Raw genomic sequence first — 14,379 nt, 5'->3', positions numbered from 1 at the left:
TTATATTTTAGATTTCGAAGAAAAATGTAATGAGGATCAAAATAAGAAAGCTGTCGAATTAACTCCTAAAGCAGAGCTAGTGAGCTAGTGAGCTAGTGAGCTAGGGAACCAGTGAACTGATGAAAGAGGTTTTAAAATAAATTAACTTTTCCAACAAGACTGTTAACTTTAATATACGATTGGTTTAAGAATTAAAATACCTGCTGATAAAGAACAAAAACACAATTAATGAGAAAAAAACTATGCCCTGAAAGGGATAATAGATAAGAAAATAAAGAAAACAGAAAAATATTCTTAAGACTTTGATTTTGAGTTAAAAGTGACATGAAAATTAGCTCCCAAAGTGAAAAGTGATCCAAGATGTTCTTTGAAAACTATATCAGCGTTGTAAATGTGGAAACAAGCATACTTTTATACTAGTTCACAATAGTTCAGAGAGAACTAGAATGAAACTTAATCTCTTTTTAGGAGTATTACTCTTTAAAAGTACTCCATAAAAACAATAATGCTCTAAAAGTACTCCATCAGAACAAGAATGCTCTGAAAGTACTCAATAAGAACAAGAATGTTCTAAAAGTACTCCATAAGTACAATAATGCTCTAAGATTACTCCGTAAGACCAAGAATACTCTAAATGTGCTCCATGAGAACAAGAATGCTCTAAAAGTACTCCAAGAGAACAAAAATGCTCTAAAAGTACTCCACGAGAACAAAAATGCTCTAAAAGTACTCCACGAGAACAAAAAATGCTCTAAAAGGACTCCATGAGAACAAAAAATGCTCTAAAAGGACTCCATGAGAACAAAAAATGCTCTAAAAGCACTCCATGAGAACAAGAATGTTCTAAAAGGACTCCATGAGAACAAGAATGCTCTAAAAGGACTCCATGAGAGCAAGAATGCTCTAAAAGGACTCCACGAGAACAAAAATTGCTCTAAAAGGACTCCACGAGAACAAAAATGCTCTAAAAGTACTCCACGAGAACAAAAAATGCTCTAAAAGCACTCCACGAGAACAAAAATGCTCTAAAAGTACTCTACGAGAACAAAAAATGCTCTAAAAGGACTCCACGAGAACAAAAAATGCTCTAAAAGGACTCCACGAGAACAAAAAATGCTCTAAAAGGACTCCACGAGAACAAGAATGCTCTAAAAGGACTCCATGAGAACAAGAATGCTCTTAAAGGACTCCATGAGAACAAGAATGCTCTAAAAGGACTCCATGAGAACAAGAATGCTCTAAAAGGACTCTGAAATACTTTACCTTTGTTCTAAATCTTGTTTTCCTGGTAAGTAGAATTGTAGAATTTTAATATGATCTTTATAAATAAAATTGTAGCAATGATCGCTGGGATGATCTCCCCCCCCCCCCCTCCATTCAAAACTAATAAATTTCTACATCTTTTCTGGGCTAGCTTTTCAACTTCGACCCTCACTGGGGACATATGAATTGCCTCAAAAATTGTGGGCTTACAGTTATTCAAAAGAAACGAGAAAAACTAGACAGGCAGACAAGTAAAGTCCAAATAAAGATTAATGGTTCACAGGTTGACCTTCAAATGTTGACACTATCGTATTGTTAGTTTAGCTGTACAGTGTACACATATCTTCATTCGACTCTTCTATTCAATATAATGAAAACTGCAGAAATCCTAAAATTAACCTGCAGATGATAGTATTAGCAGAGTTAAACATCATGCAATTACACTTTGTATAGTTTATCCTGTATTTATGTTTTACAATTGATTCCCATATTTCTTCTGCTGGATGCAATATACATAATCCTACAAAAGTCATTTTATCTACTTAACATTCATATAAATTGCTAGCTTTATCTTATCTATTTCTGGAGATTTATTTGATTTTTCTACAGAATTTGTAATATTCGTTCGTACAAATGTACAAAATAAGTAATACATCTATTCTGATTGGAGAGAGTTTTAAGTAGATTGAAATTAAATCAAATAAGTTGTTTGATGAATTTGATAGAATTTTAATCCCGGCCGCATTTTGATCATTGAACAAAATGTTGCTTGTTCTGTAACAAACAATTTTAAAGAATATGATCAAAGAAAGAAATTAAGAAGAAATAGATAGAAATGAAATAGAAGGGATGAATATGAACTGAAAGAAATAAAAAAGAATGAATCAACATGAATAGGAAAAATTGAAAAAGAATAATTAGATATGAATAGGTAGAAATGAAGAAGAATGAATGCATATAAATAGGAATAAAGAAATGAAAATTGAATGATGAATTGGGAGAAATGAAGAAGAATGAAAGAAGAAATAAAGAAGTATAAGTGAAGATAGGAAGAAATGAGAAGAATGAAAGAATGAATAGGAAAAGGAAGAAATTAATAAGGATGAATGTAGATAAATAGGCAAAAATGAAGAAGAATGAATGAATAGTAAAAGGAAGAGTTAAGGAATAATAATTGAGGATGAATAAATATAAAAAGGAAGAAATGAAGAAGAATGAATGTATATAAATAAGGAAAAATTAAGAAGAATGAATGAATAGGAATAGGAAGAATTAAGGAATAATGAATGAGGATGAATGAATATGAAAAAGAAGATATTAAGAAGAATAAATTATTAGAAATAGGAAGAAATGAAAAAGAAGAAATTAATATGAATAAGAAGAATTAAGGAATAATAAATAAGGATGAATAAATAGGAAAAGGAAGAAATTAAGAATAATGAATGAATAGGAATGGAAGATATTAATGAATAATGAATGAGGAAGGATGAATAGGAAAAAGAAGATATTAAGAAGAATGAATTACTACAAATAGGAAGAAATGAAGAAGAAGAAATGAATATGAATAGGAAGAATTAAGGAATAATGAATGAGGATAAATGAATATGAATAGAGACAAAATGAAGAAGAAGAAATAATTAGGAATAGTAAAAATTTAGGAATTATGAACAAGGATGAATGGATATATAGGAAGAAATAAAGAAAAGTAAATGAATATGAAGAGGAAGAATTAAGGAATAATGAGAGGATGAATGAATATGAATAAGAATAAAGGAATAGGAATAGGAAGAAATGAAAAAGAATTAATAAATATGAATAGAAAGAAATGAATAAAAATGAATAAATAGATTAAATGGAGAAAATGAATGAATATGAATAGAAATAAATGGAGAAAAATCAATGAATATGAACAAAGGAGAAAACTAATAAAAATGATCGAATGAATAAGAAGAGGAAGAAATGAAGAAGAATAAATGGATAGAAAAACATTATGAAGAATGAAAAAGAATGGACAGGAACGGAAAGCTAGAAGTTTGGACCGAGCAAAAACAATCTGTTTAGTGAACTAAACCTAGGGATAACTTGGCAGTAGTTGAACCGATCTATAGAAAAATGGAAAACGTACAGTGGAAAAAAGTAATCATGGTGATTAAAGTCTGTGTAACTAGATAAAAAGAATTAAATTCTTAAGAATTGTATACAATATGTTTCCAACTCAGTGTTTCTAATGAAATTAAATATAATTCTAATAAATAATCAAGTTTAGCTATTAAGGGGCTGTAAGCGTAGTTTCAAGTGACCCTCCATACAAAGATTTCAATACCTGATTAACAACGGTATTAAAGGTTTGGATATCAATTTTTATTATATTAAAAACTGATTTTTTACAATAGTGGTATCTCTACAAAAGTGGGATCTGCAGAAAAATACAAATGAATTATCAGAGTTGAACACTTTTCAACCTAGAAAAAATATCTTTTACATTATTGATCAGATAAAGGTATAAAGGTTTCAAGGGTATTGTTGTGAATCGGGCATTGTTATATTTGCTTGAAGAGTCACTTTAAAATGCGTTCACAGTCCCTTTAAGATTCAACATGTATATAAGGCATGCATGAAAGCAAGACAACAAAACATCACATAAAGCAATTCTTATTTTTAAAAATTATTTCATTTGATAAATGTAAAGCCAAGGACTAAATTTTTTAACATTTTCCTATATTTGAATTGAAGGTATACATTAAAATTGTATGGATATTAAATTTCTATATTTCTGAGCTCTGGTTTATGGTCGGCCTAAAAACTCAAGTTTTTATCAACTAAACTTTATAAAGTCAGCTCTTCAATGCACAGTGCACACCTTTCAATTCAATCATACAGCTTGTTCTCACATTTTAGCTTTTCTTCCAAACCATGGCCTATTCGTGTATCTATAGTATCACATATAGTCAAACAAGTGAGGTAAAAACGGTCTACGAGTTGTGACACTTTAAAGTTGCCCCGGTCTTGAAAATTGTTGCATGATTTTCAATACCGGCCTGGATTCCTGTGAAATACAGCATATTCAGACACAATTCATGATTGAAACTATGTTTATCTCTATTTATTCCTTTTTTGTATATACTCCTAGAATTTAATCCTTAACTATTGTGCCCAGACACCAACTATATTTGAGGTTTATATTTTATATATTTTATATCTCTTTAATCTTGGAAAACAGAAGCTAGGCCTTACAAGGATAGTTTAGTATTATTAGAAGGATAAAACAGGAACAATTACAAAAGCTAATAGATGTACTCCTGTACTCTACTAAACAGAAGCTAGGCCTTACAAGGATAGTTTAGTATTATTAGAAGGATAAAACAGGGAACAATTACAAATCTTATAGATGTACTCCTGTACTCTACTAAATAGAAGCTAGGACTTACAAGGATAGTTTAGTATTATTAGAAGGATAAAACAGGAACAATTACAAAAGCTAATAGATGTACTCCTGTACTCTACTAAACAGAAGCTAGAACCTACAAGGATAGTTTAGTATTATTAGAAGGATAAAACAGGGAACAATTACAAAAGCTAATAGATGTACTCCTGTACTCTACTAAACAGAAGCTAGGACTTACAAGGATAGTTTAGTATTATTAGAAGGATAAAACAGGGAACAATTACAAATCTTATAGATGTACTCCTGTAGAACAACAACAACATTGTTTCAGTAGAAGAATATATTTCCATTTACTGTTAGCGCCGATTGAAGGATTCATAACTCTAATTGGATAATGAGATAGATAGAAATATAGATGATACCGCCATACTATTTTTATTGCTTCAGAATAGACAACAAACACTAGGGTTGTTAATCGTTTTTGAAAACGATTGTTAAACAATCGGTTTTTTTCGTTTTCCAATCGTTTTCAAGTACGATTGTTTCGTTTTCGGAAAAAAACGATCGTTTTTAAAAACGACCCATTCGTTTTGAAACGATCGTTTTTATAAAAATTATCAGCGATCGTTTTTATACGATTGTTTTAAAAAAACTAGCGTTTTAAAAAACTATCGTTTTTGAAATATTTTTTTCATTGATAAATATGTTAACGACCATTGACGAAGGGTTTTCGACAACGATCGTTAACGAAGGGCTGTCGTTAACGATCGTTAACGAAACTACGAACTTTATAAAAACTGTCGTATTTGACAAAACGATCGTTTTTGAAAAAAAATACACGCAACTTTATCGAATGTCGTCTTATATGAAGGTAAAAAGTTGTGGGGTAGCTAAAACTTCTCGAAATAACTATAACTTCTCAATGATAAGTACCGATGCCCTTCAGGGCGATTTCCTCTCTCCTCCTCTCTTCGTTAACGATCGTTAACAAAGGGTCGTCGTTAACGATCGCTAACGAAGGGTCGTCGTTAATGATCGTTAACGAAACGGCGAGCTTTGTAAAAACAATCATTTTGCAAAACGATCGTTTCGTTTTCGTTTTTTGTCATCGTTTTCATGACGAAACGATCGTTTTTCAAAAAAAAATGAAAATATCATTACACATGACTGAACCCCGATTGGATCAGGCGCCAATGGACTCGGGAAACAGGAGTGTAAACAGAAATGAGAAGGTATAATTTATGAGTCATTACTATTACGACTTTGTGAGCTTATAACTCTTATATATTTCGATTTTAGACACAAGAACGAGCAAAGCAAATTTATTTGGTTCCATTCCACGTGAATTTCCCTAGAAAGGTCCGGTTTATTTGGTCTACCGTCCCGTTTTGCCTGGTGTAATCTGTTTGTGTACTGAACACACAGAACAGGGATTAGAACAAATGCATGAAGTACGCCTGAGCCCAAAAATTAAGACAGGATATCGTTATGAAAACCAGTTTTAGAACCCGGGTATCACGAATGGGGTTAGGCAGTTTTAATTTGTGGATTTCAATATTTTTACTTTGAAATATTATTTTTTTAGTTTCTTAATATTCATAAATAAAATACATAGTAAAAGAACAGAATGAAATGAAATATGAGAAAATGAAAATGATACTTGAACCTAACTTGAATTCCTGACAAGAGATAATCTTTGAACTGGAATCTATTAAATCTCTTTAACACTGGTTTCAATCCATTTAGATTTTGTTTGTTTTGTCTGCTGTTTCCAATTTCATCATTTTGTTGGATAGAATAGAGGGAATATATTACTTTTACCTGGGGAAAGTTGCAGAAAATAATGTTTTTATATTTACTTAGCATTTCAGGCCTGTAGAGTGTAGGTAGACTAGGTAGCAAGAAAAAAGTATAAACCAAAATGTGTTTCTTCAACCCCCCCCCCCCCCCCGGGCTCCTCAGAAGCTTGTATGGAAAGTTATATTTGTTTATATCATTCATCACTTAAAGCTAACCACGAGTTCTCAAGAAGTTACAACAGATTTTTCAAAAGAGCCAGATATATTCTTAACCATGCAATTGCAAACAAAACTAAAATTATCCTTTTTAGATTCATTCATTCATATTTTCATTCAACTACAAAGCACGAGATAATACAAATAAAAAATCACAATTTACTATGTAGTTTGGACCCCCCCTAACCAGAGTTGGTTGTTTTGATTGGTTGGCCCACTATAATCGAATAAGAATTGTAAATAAATAGATGGATGAACACTGCACAGTGTACATTTTAAACAAAACAATGATGATAATCATTACTAAGGTAAGAAGGTGGTGAAAAGTATAAGGGAAAGGGTGGGTACTCAGCGGAGGGGTTGTAACAGAGGGTAACATACAATATTAGAATCATGTTTATGAATTACAGGGGGAAGAAGATAGCAAAGACTAAGTTTATCCACATGAGAAACAGTTACTTTTTTACAGATATAACTTGCATAACTATCTAAAAGGTTTTTAAGATAAAGTTGCTCTAGTAGATGAAAAAAAAAACAGAAACAGACATTTCTTAGTTTAAATATAGATCTTTCAGAGCAGAAACTGTAGTTTCTATGTTTAGTGTTCTCAGTGTGCTCTTCATTTATAAAGTACAGGGTGTCCCACATCATATTTATAAAGTACAGGGTGTCCCACATAATATTTATAAAGTACAGGGTGTCCCACATCATATTTATAAAGTACAGGGTGTCCCACATCATATTTATAAAGTACAGGGTGTCCCACATCATATTAGATCGTCAATCGGTCTAAATTACGATTTTCGGGACTAATCAGAAAACTTAAGAAGAATGAAGGCTTATTTAAGAACTTTCTTGTACGAAATGATAGGTTTTTCGAAAATTATGGGTTTATTTTGTCGTTAAAACTTGAAGATAATCTAATATGGTATGTTAATACATGATCTGGGTTAAAAAATCAAATATATATATAAAAGCACCTCTGTAACTGCTAAAATTTAGTTTGCAAAAAATGTACTGCAGTACTGCAATCCATAAATTGCAATACACGGTTTTCCTTTCAACAAAGACTAAGAATTCGACTTGTTTATATCTCAAACAAAAGAATAACGGTTTTGTTTACAGATTCTGGGCTTGTTGTTGTTGGCAAGTGGAACTGTACTGCATGCAGTTTACAGAAACTACCTCAGGTTAGCAGTACAGTACAGAACAGGAAGTTCAGTACAATTTCTCTTTGTTTACTTGTAAACTTTTAATCTGAAAAAGCTAGTTAATAATCGAAACTTAAATAAAAAAGTCTTGTTCATTGTATTAATATGAACGCTGACTACAAAAGTGCACAGTTGAATTTAAGAACAAACTCTATCCACCTTTCCCTAATTCTATTTCATCTTCATTTTGGACATATTTATGTTATATTAATTTTAATATTTAAATAAACTTTACACAATAAAAATATTTAAGATTATAAGATTAAAATTTGTGTTCTGTACTTTATTATAAATTTACAGTGTATCCTGCAAATATGATTTTTTCCAGATAATGTTTTTGTATTTTATGATTTTGATTATGGTTCTTAAAATTTTGAAATTAGCTGATGCCTTGTAATATTTCTTTTTTTATGATCATATTGGTTCGAAGATAGGATAATAACTATCGCGAAATATCTATCCTTTACGTACATATAGGCATCCCGAAATCACCAACAGCCAAAAAATGTGAGTTTATTTTATTGCAGTCCTTGTCATATTGATCATACCTCGTAGAAGTCTTAACATATGTACAACAAACCTGATATGTTCATGCTTCATAAAATGAACTTTTGATTATTAAACACAAGTTTTAGTTAAAAAGTTGATCCTCAATATATATATTTTTTTTTTCTTTTTAAAACTTAAGATCTCAAATATGACATCTCAATTATCCCAAATTGATAAACCAAATGTATGCAAAAAAAAATTATATTTCAACAGATTTTTTGTTGAAACTAAAATTGAATCAGTTGTGACGTGTCTTTGAAGTAAACAATAAATAAATGTCAATCAAAATTTTGTTTTTAACTCAAAAACCGAGATTGGCTAAAATCTGGATCCGAACCCTTTGATATTTTCCACTTTATGAAAAAGTTGTTTAATTAAAAGCTGAGGATGAAAAGTTGGATAATTTGCATCAGTGCGTTTACCTCACAGATAAAATAGATAGGACAAACAATGTTATAGATTACGTAGATAGGACAAACCATGTTGTAGATTACGTAGATTGGACGAACTATGTTGTAGATTACGTAGATATGACAAACCATGTTGTAGATTACGTAGATAGGACTAACCATGTTGTAGATTACGTAGATAGGACAACCCATATTGTGGATTACGTAGATAGGACAAACCATGTTTAGATTACGTAGATAGGACAAACTATGTTATAGATTACGTAGATAGGACAAGCTATGCTGTAGATTACGTAGATAAGACAAACTATGTTGTAGATTACGTAGATAGGACCAACCATGTTGTACAATACGTAGATAGGACAAACCATGCTGTATATTACGTAGATAAGACAAACTATGTTGTCGATTACGTAGATATGACAAACTATGTTATCGATTACGTAGATAGGACAAACTATGCTGTAGATTACGTAGATAGGACAAACCATGTTGTAGATTTCGTAGATAGGACCAACTATGTCGTAGATTAGGTAGGTAGGACAAACCACGTTATAGATTAAGTAGATAGGAAAAACCAAATTGTTTATTACATAGATATAGGACAAACCTTATTGTTGATAACATAGACAGACAAACCATGTTGTAGACTTCATAGATAGGACAAGCCATGTTGTAGATAACTTAGATAGGACAAAACATGTTATAAATTACATAAATAGGACAATCCATGTTGTAGATTATAAAGATAGGACAAACCATGCTGTAGATTACAAAGAAAGGACAAACCACGTTGTAGATAACATAGAGAGGACAAACCATGCTGTAGATTACATTGATAGGACAAACCAAGTTGTAGATTACTTAGATAGGACAAATCAAGTTGTATTTTACATAGATAGGGCAAACCATGTTGCAGATTACGTAGTTAGGACAAACCATGTTGTAGATTACATAGATAGGACAAACCATGTTGTAGATTACACAGATAGTAGAAAGTATAGATGGACAACCCTGACCTCAATTATCTATCTATTCTGTGGCTAAACTTTACATGATATGAATTAATTAAAATCTATGAGGGGAGGGAGAGAGTTAGGAATTATTCATTTTCAAAATTAAACTGAGAAATTTGAAAGGATAGTTTACAACGATCTACACCTGATCAGAAACTAGATATTACAACGATCTACACTTGATCAAAAACTAGTTATTACAACGATCTACACCTCATCAGAAACTAGATATTACAACGATCTACACCTGATCAGAAACTAGATATTACAAAGATCTACACTTGATCAGAAACTAGATATTACAACGATCTACACCTGATCAGAAACTAGTTATTACAACGATCTACACCTGATCAGAAACTAGTTATTACAACGATCAACACCTGATCAGAAACTAGATATTACAACGATCTATAAACCTGATCAGAAACTAGATATTACAAAGATCTACACCTGATCGGAAACTAGTTATTACAACGATCTACACCTGATCAGAAACTAGTTATTACAACGATCTACAAATGATCATAAACTAGATATTACAACGATCTACACCTAATAAGAAACTAGATATTACAACGGTCTACACCTGATCAGAAACTAGATATTACAACGATCTACACCTGATCAGAAACTAAATATTACAACGATCTACACGTTATCAGAAACTAGTTATTACAACGATCTACACCTGATCAGAAACTAGTTATTACAACGATCTACACCTGATCAGAAACTAGTTATTACAACGATCTACACCTGATCAGAAACTAGATATTACAACAATCTACAACTGATCAGAAACTAGATATTACAACGATCTACACCTGATCAGAAACTAGATATTACAACGATCTACACCTGATCAGAAACTAAATATTACAACGATCTACACGTTATCAGAAACTAGTTATTACAACGATCTACACCTGATCAGAAACTAGTTATTACAACGATCTACACCTGATCAGAAACTAGTTATTACAATGATCTACACCTGATCAGAAACTAGTTATTACAACGATCTACACCTGATCAGAAACTAGTTATTACAACGATCTACACCTGATCAGAAACGAGTTACTACAACGATCTACACCTGATCAGAAACTAGTTATTACAACGATCTATACACCTGATCAGAAACTAGATATTACAACGATCTACACCTGATCAGAAACTAGATATTACAACAATCTACACCTGATCAGAAACTAGATATTACAACGATCTACACTTGATCAGAAACTATATATTACAACAATCTACACTTGATCAGAAACTAGTTATTACAACGATCTACACCTGATCAGAAACTAGATATTACAACGATCTATACCTGATCAGAAACTAGATATTACAGCGATCTACAACTGATCAGAAACTAGATATTACAACGATCTACACCTGATCAGAAACTAGATATTACAACGATTCACACCAGATCAGAAACTAGTTATTACAACGATCTACACCTGATCAGAAACTAGTTATTACAACGATCTACATCTGACCAGAAACTAGTTATTACAACGATCTACACCTGATCAGAAACTAGTTATTACAACGATCTACACCTGATCAGAAACTAGTTATTACAACGATCTACACCTGATCAGAAACTAGTTATTACAACGATCTACACCTGATCAGAAACTAGTTATTACAACGATCTACACCTGATCAGAAACTAGTTATTACAACGATCTACACCTGATCAGAAACTAGTTATTACAACGATCTTCACTTGATAATTTCTCCATGGTTGTCCTGCATTAGAAATGCGCCATTAACTTTTGTAGAGAAATTACAATTAAAAATATCAGTTTTCAAAATGATTAACATGGCCGGATATCTAATTCATACTTGTAAATAACACTCTGTAAATAAAGGTTATTTCAAATAACGTTTATACAGACCCTTTCAAGTGTAGTATTGATATCATACAGTAATATCCTGTTAGATCATGATGAAAATAAGAGAATATTAAAAGTTAAATTTATATTTTCAACAAGTTTCAGTTTTTTCCGATCAGTCCTTTTATATAAAATATGTTGTAGTTATTTCGGTGAGGAAGTGAATTTCCCTTTAATTCTTCTCCTTTGTGGAATCCTTATCTCTGGTTTGGCCTGGCTCGGCTGCTGGGGTAGTATTAGGTAATATCTTTATTATAAAACATCAATCATGTAGAACAGACTTTCGCTAGAAAATGACATCATTTTATACAAAATTTTTCTAAATTTGTCTGATAACTTTTGTGCTGGATACCCATATTCTTAATCCCTTGATCTCGATATCCACAATGGACATTTTGAATTTTACGCAGAATCAGCAGGATTTCTTGATTTTTGGATCATTGGCTGGATGCAAAATTCCTGGCTGTTGTTTTCCACAGACGACACAAAAGATTGATATCAATGCTTGATATCGATATTCAAGCTTCAAGATTTCCCTCCCACCTCTACATAAAGGCAGAGCTTTTGTGTTGTGAATCCCAGGATCAAGATTTAATCTCCATCTTTTGCAGACCTACAAATTAACTTATATCCTCAGATCAAAAGTGCTCAGGAAACTATGAAACAGCAATATTTTTAAAATTTTAATGTTTATCAATATGCGTAAATGACTTCTAAAAAACTTTTGAAAAATGTCTCACAAGTTTTCATTCATTTATTGAATATCTACATAAATGTCAAGGGACTCAATAAATCAAACTTGGCTTTCTTGACCAGTATCTTAAAAAAGTATCTTAACAAAGATGTAAGTTTGATGTTTTTCTTTAAAGTTCTCCAAATATTTTTAAATAAAAGGGATTGTGACGTAATCTCAAGTAACCCTCAAGTTTAAGAGTGATATATGAGATTCTCAAAAGTAACAATGATGAAGATATCTTCGGTTTTCTATTTTGAAAAGTGATTAAATCTGACAATATTCCAACTTTATCTCTGCTGCATAAATTCGCAAGTAACTTTATCAAAGGAACCACATTTGAAACTTTACGCTTAGAATGTGTCATTTATCTGTGATCATAAATCAAATCAAATCAAATCAAATTATATATTTAGCCACAAACTATACATGTAAAAATGGATATTTATAATTAACATTAGTTGAAATTACAGTTTATGGCAGGGAGACGGAACTAGCCGAAACTGTTTTCAGTCGGTCTCCCGTACAATCAGTCTTTAATCAAAAAATTTAACTTGAAAAGTTTTACAAAAATTAGATTTAGAAAGGTTGGAGTTCCTGGCAGAGAAAGGTGAGGGTTCCTTTAAGAAGTCTGGTGGCTAAAAATTAGCATTTGAAATAAAAGATATGATTCCTGGCTGAAAAGATCCACAGGCTGTCAAGCGAGAAACAAAGCTATAATTGAGAATTAATTAAGTATTTGAGCAACTGAAACAATAAAGTTTATCACAGTTTATTATAGGTTCAAAGGGTACCTTATATACCGGACCGTTGTGAATCGGACATGAAAATCTTTATTTTTAGGTTTACTTGAAATTATGCCTTTTATTTCAATTAAAGATCCTAGCAGAAATATTATTAAAAGCTAAAATATTTGTTATAACTATTAATATTTGCAAACCCAGACCAGTTTCCGAAACTTTGTTTAATCAACGTGTAATTTCTCAAGTTTGAGTCTCAGGATTCGTTAAAAGGTATACTCAAGATATAGATCTCATATATATTTAAATATTATGAAAACTAAAATATTTATCATTATTATAATTATTTACACATCTGAACCAGTATATCCGAAACTTGATTCAATCAAAGTGAAACGTCTCAAGTTGTAGTCTCAGGTTTCGTTTGCTTGTACTTTCTTGAGTGTTAAAAGTAGGAATGTAAAGATAAAGATAAAGATATAAATTCGCACATAGTTTTACCAAATCCCGAAACTGATGCTGATAATATGAAAAAGTGTACTTTATATATTGCAATGGATGCATTCCCTTCTCTCCCTCCCTCTTGCACCCTCTAGAAAACAATGCACCCCTCTTATCTGTTGTTTATCTGCTGATGTTGCGGGTTTAGAGTGTACATTGTTCATGTATTCTGTTACAAGTGAGAAACTAAGAATATGATAAGATGAAGAAAACTTAGATTATATTTTCTACATTTTCCTCCCCTCCCCCCTCACTCGACTCCTTATCATTTAATGCAGCATCCATTTTTGCTTCACAAGCAACAATGCAACAAATTAATGGTTAAACGTTACAAATTATATCTAGGTATGGGCAACGCTTATTAAAACGGAGAAACGATCCTTAGTTTAAATACTATCGTTAACTACCGTTTTTTACCGACACTCCTTCGTTAAAGGAAGAAGAGCTTTAAAAAAGAATACTTCGTTTGTCATTGTTTAAAAACAGTCCTTTTTAAAACAAGCGTTTTAGAAAACGATCGTTTCGTTTTAATCATAGTTAAACGTTCTTTACTTGATAGTTGACGACATATCTTTTTCAGAATCCAATGTTTAAAAATAAATTTGAAACTAGAAACAAATTAATTTTTTGCATTTGCATT

General features: G+C 31.5%; 1 protein-coding gene across 1 annotated transcript in view; it reads left to right on the top strand.

Moving 5' to 3' along the window:
* Positions 1-1,254: 1,254 nt before the first annotated feature.
* LOC111702167 (CD63 antigen) overlaps positions 1,255-14,379 on the top strand; it is a 30,210-nt gene continuing 17,085 nt past the window's right edge. Inside the window, exons 1-3 of the mRNA XM_023473762.1 lie at positions 1,255-1,288; positions 7,789-7,853; positions 11,910-12,005. The gene's annotated coding sequence lies outside the window, so the exon portion shown is untranslated. The remainder of the gene's footprint in view (positions 1,289-7,788; positions 7,854-11,909; positions 12,006-14,379) is intronic.

Source organism: Eurytemora carolleeae, unplaced genomic scaffold (genome assembly GCF_000591075.1).
Source record: "Eurytemora carolleeae unplaced genomic scaffold, Eaff_2.0 scaffold23, whole genome shotgun sequence".
NCBI classification, from domain to species: Eukaryota; Metazoa; Arthropoda; class Copepoda; order Calanoida; family Temoridae; genus Eurytemora; species Eurytemora carolleeae.
The sequence above is the reverse complement of the archived record's forward strand: the minus strand, read 5'-3'. Positions and strand labels throughout refer to the sequence as shown.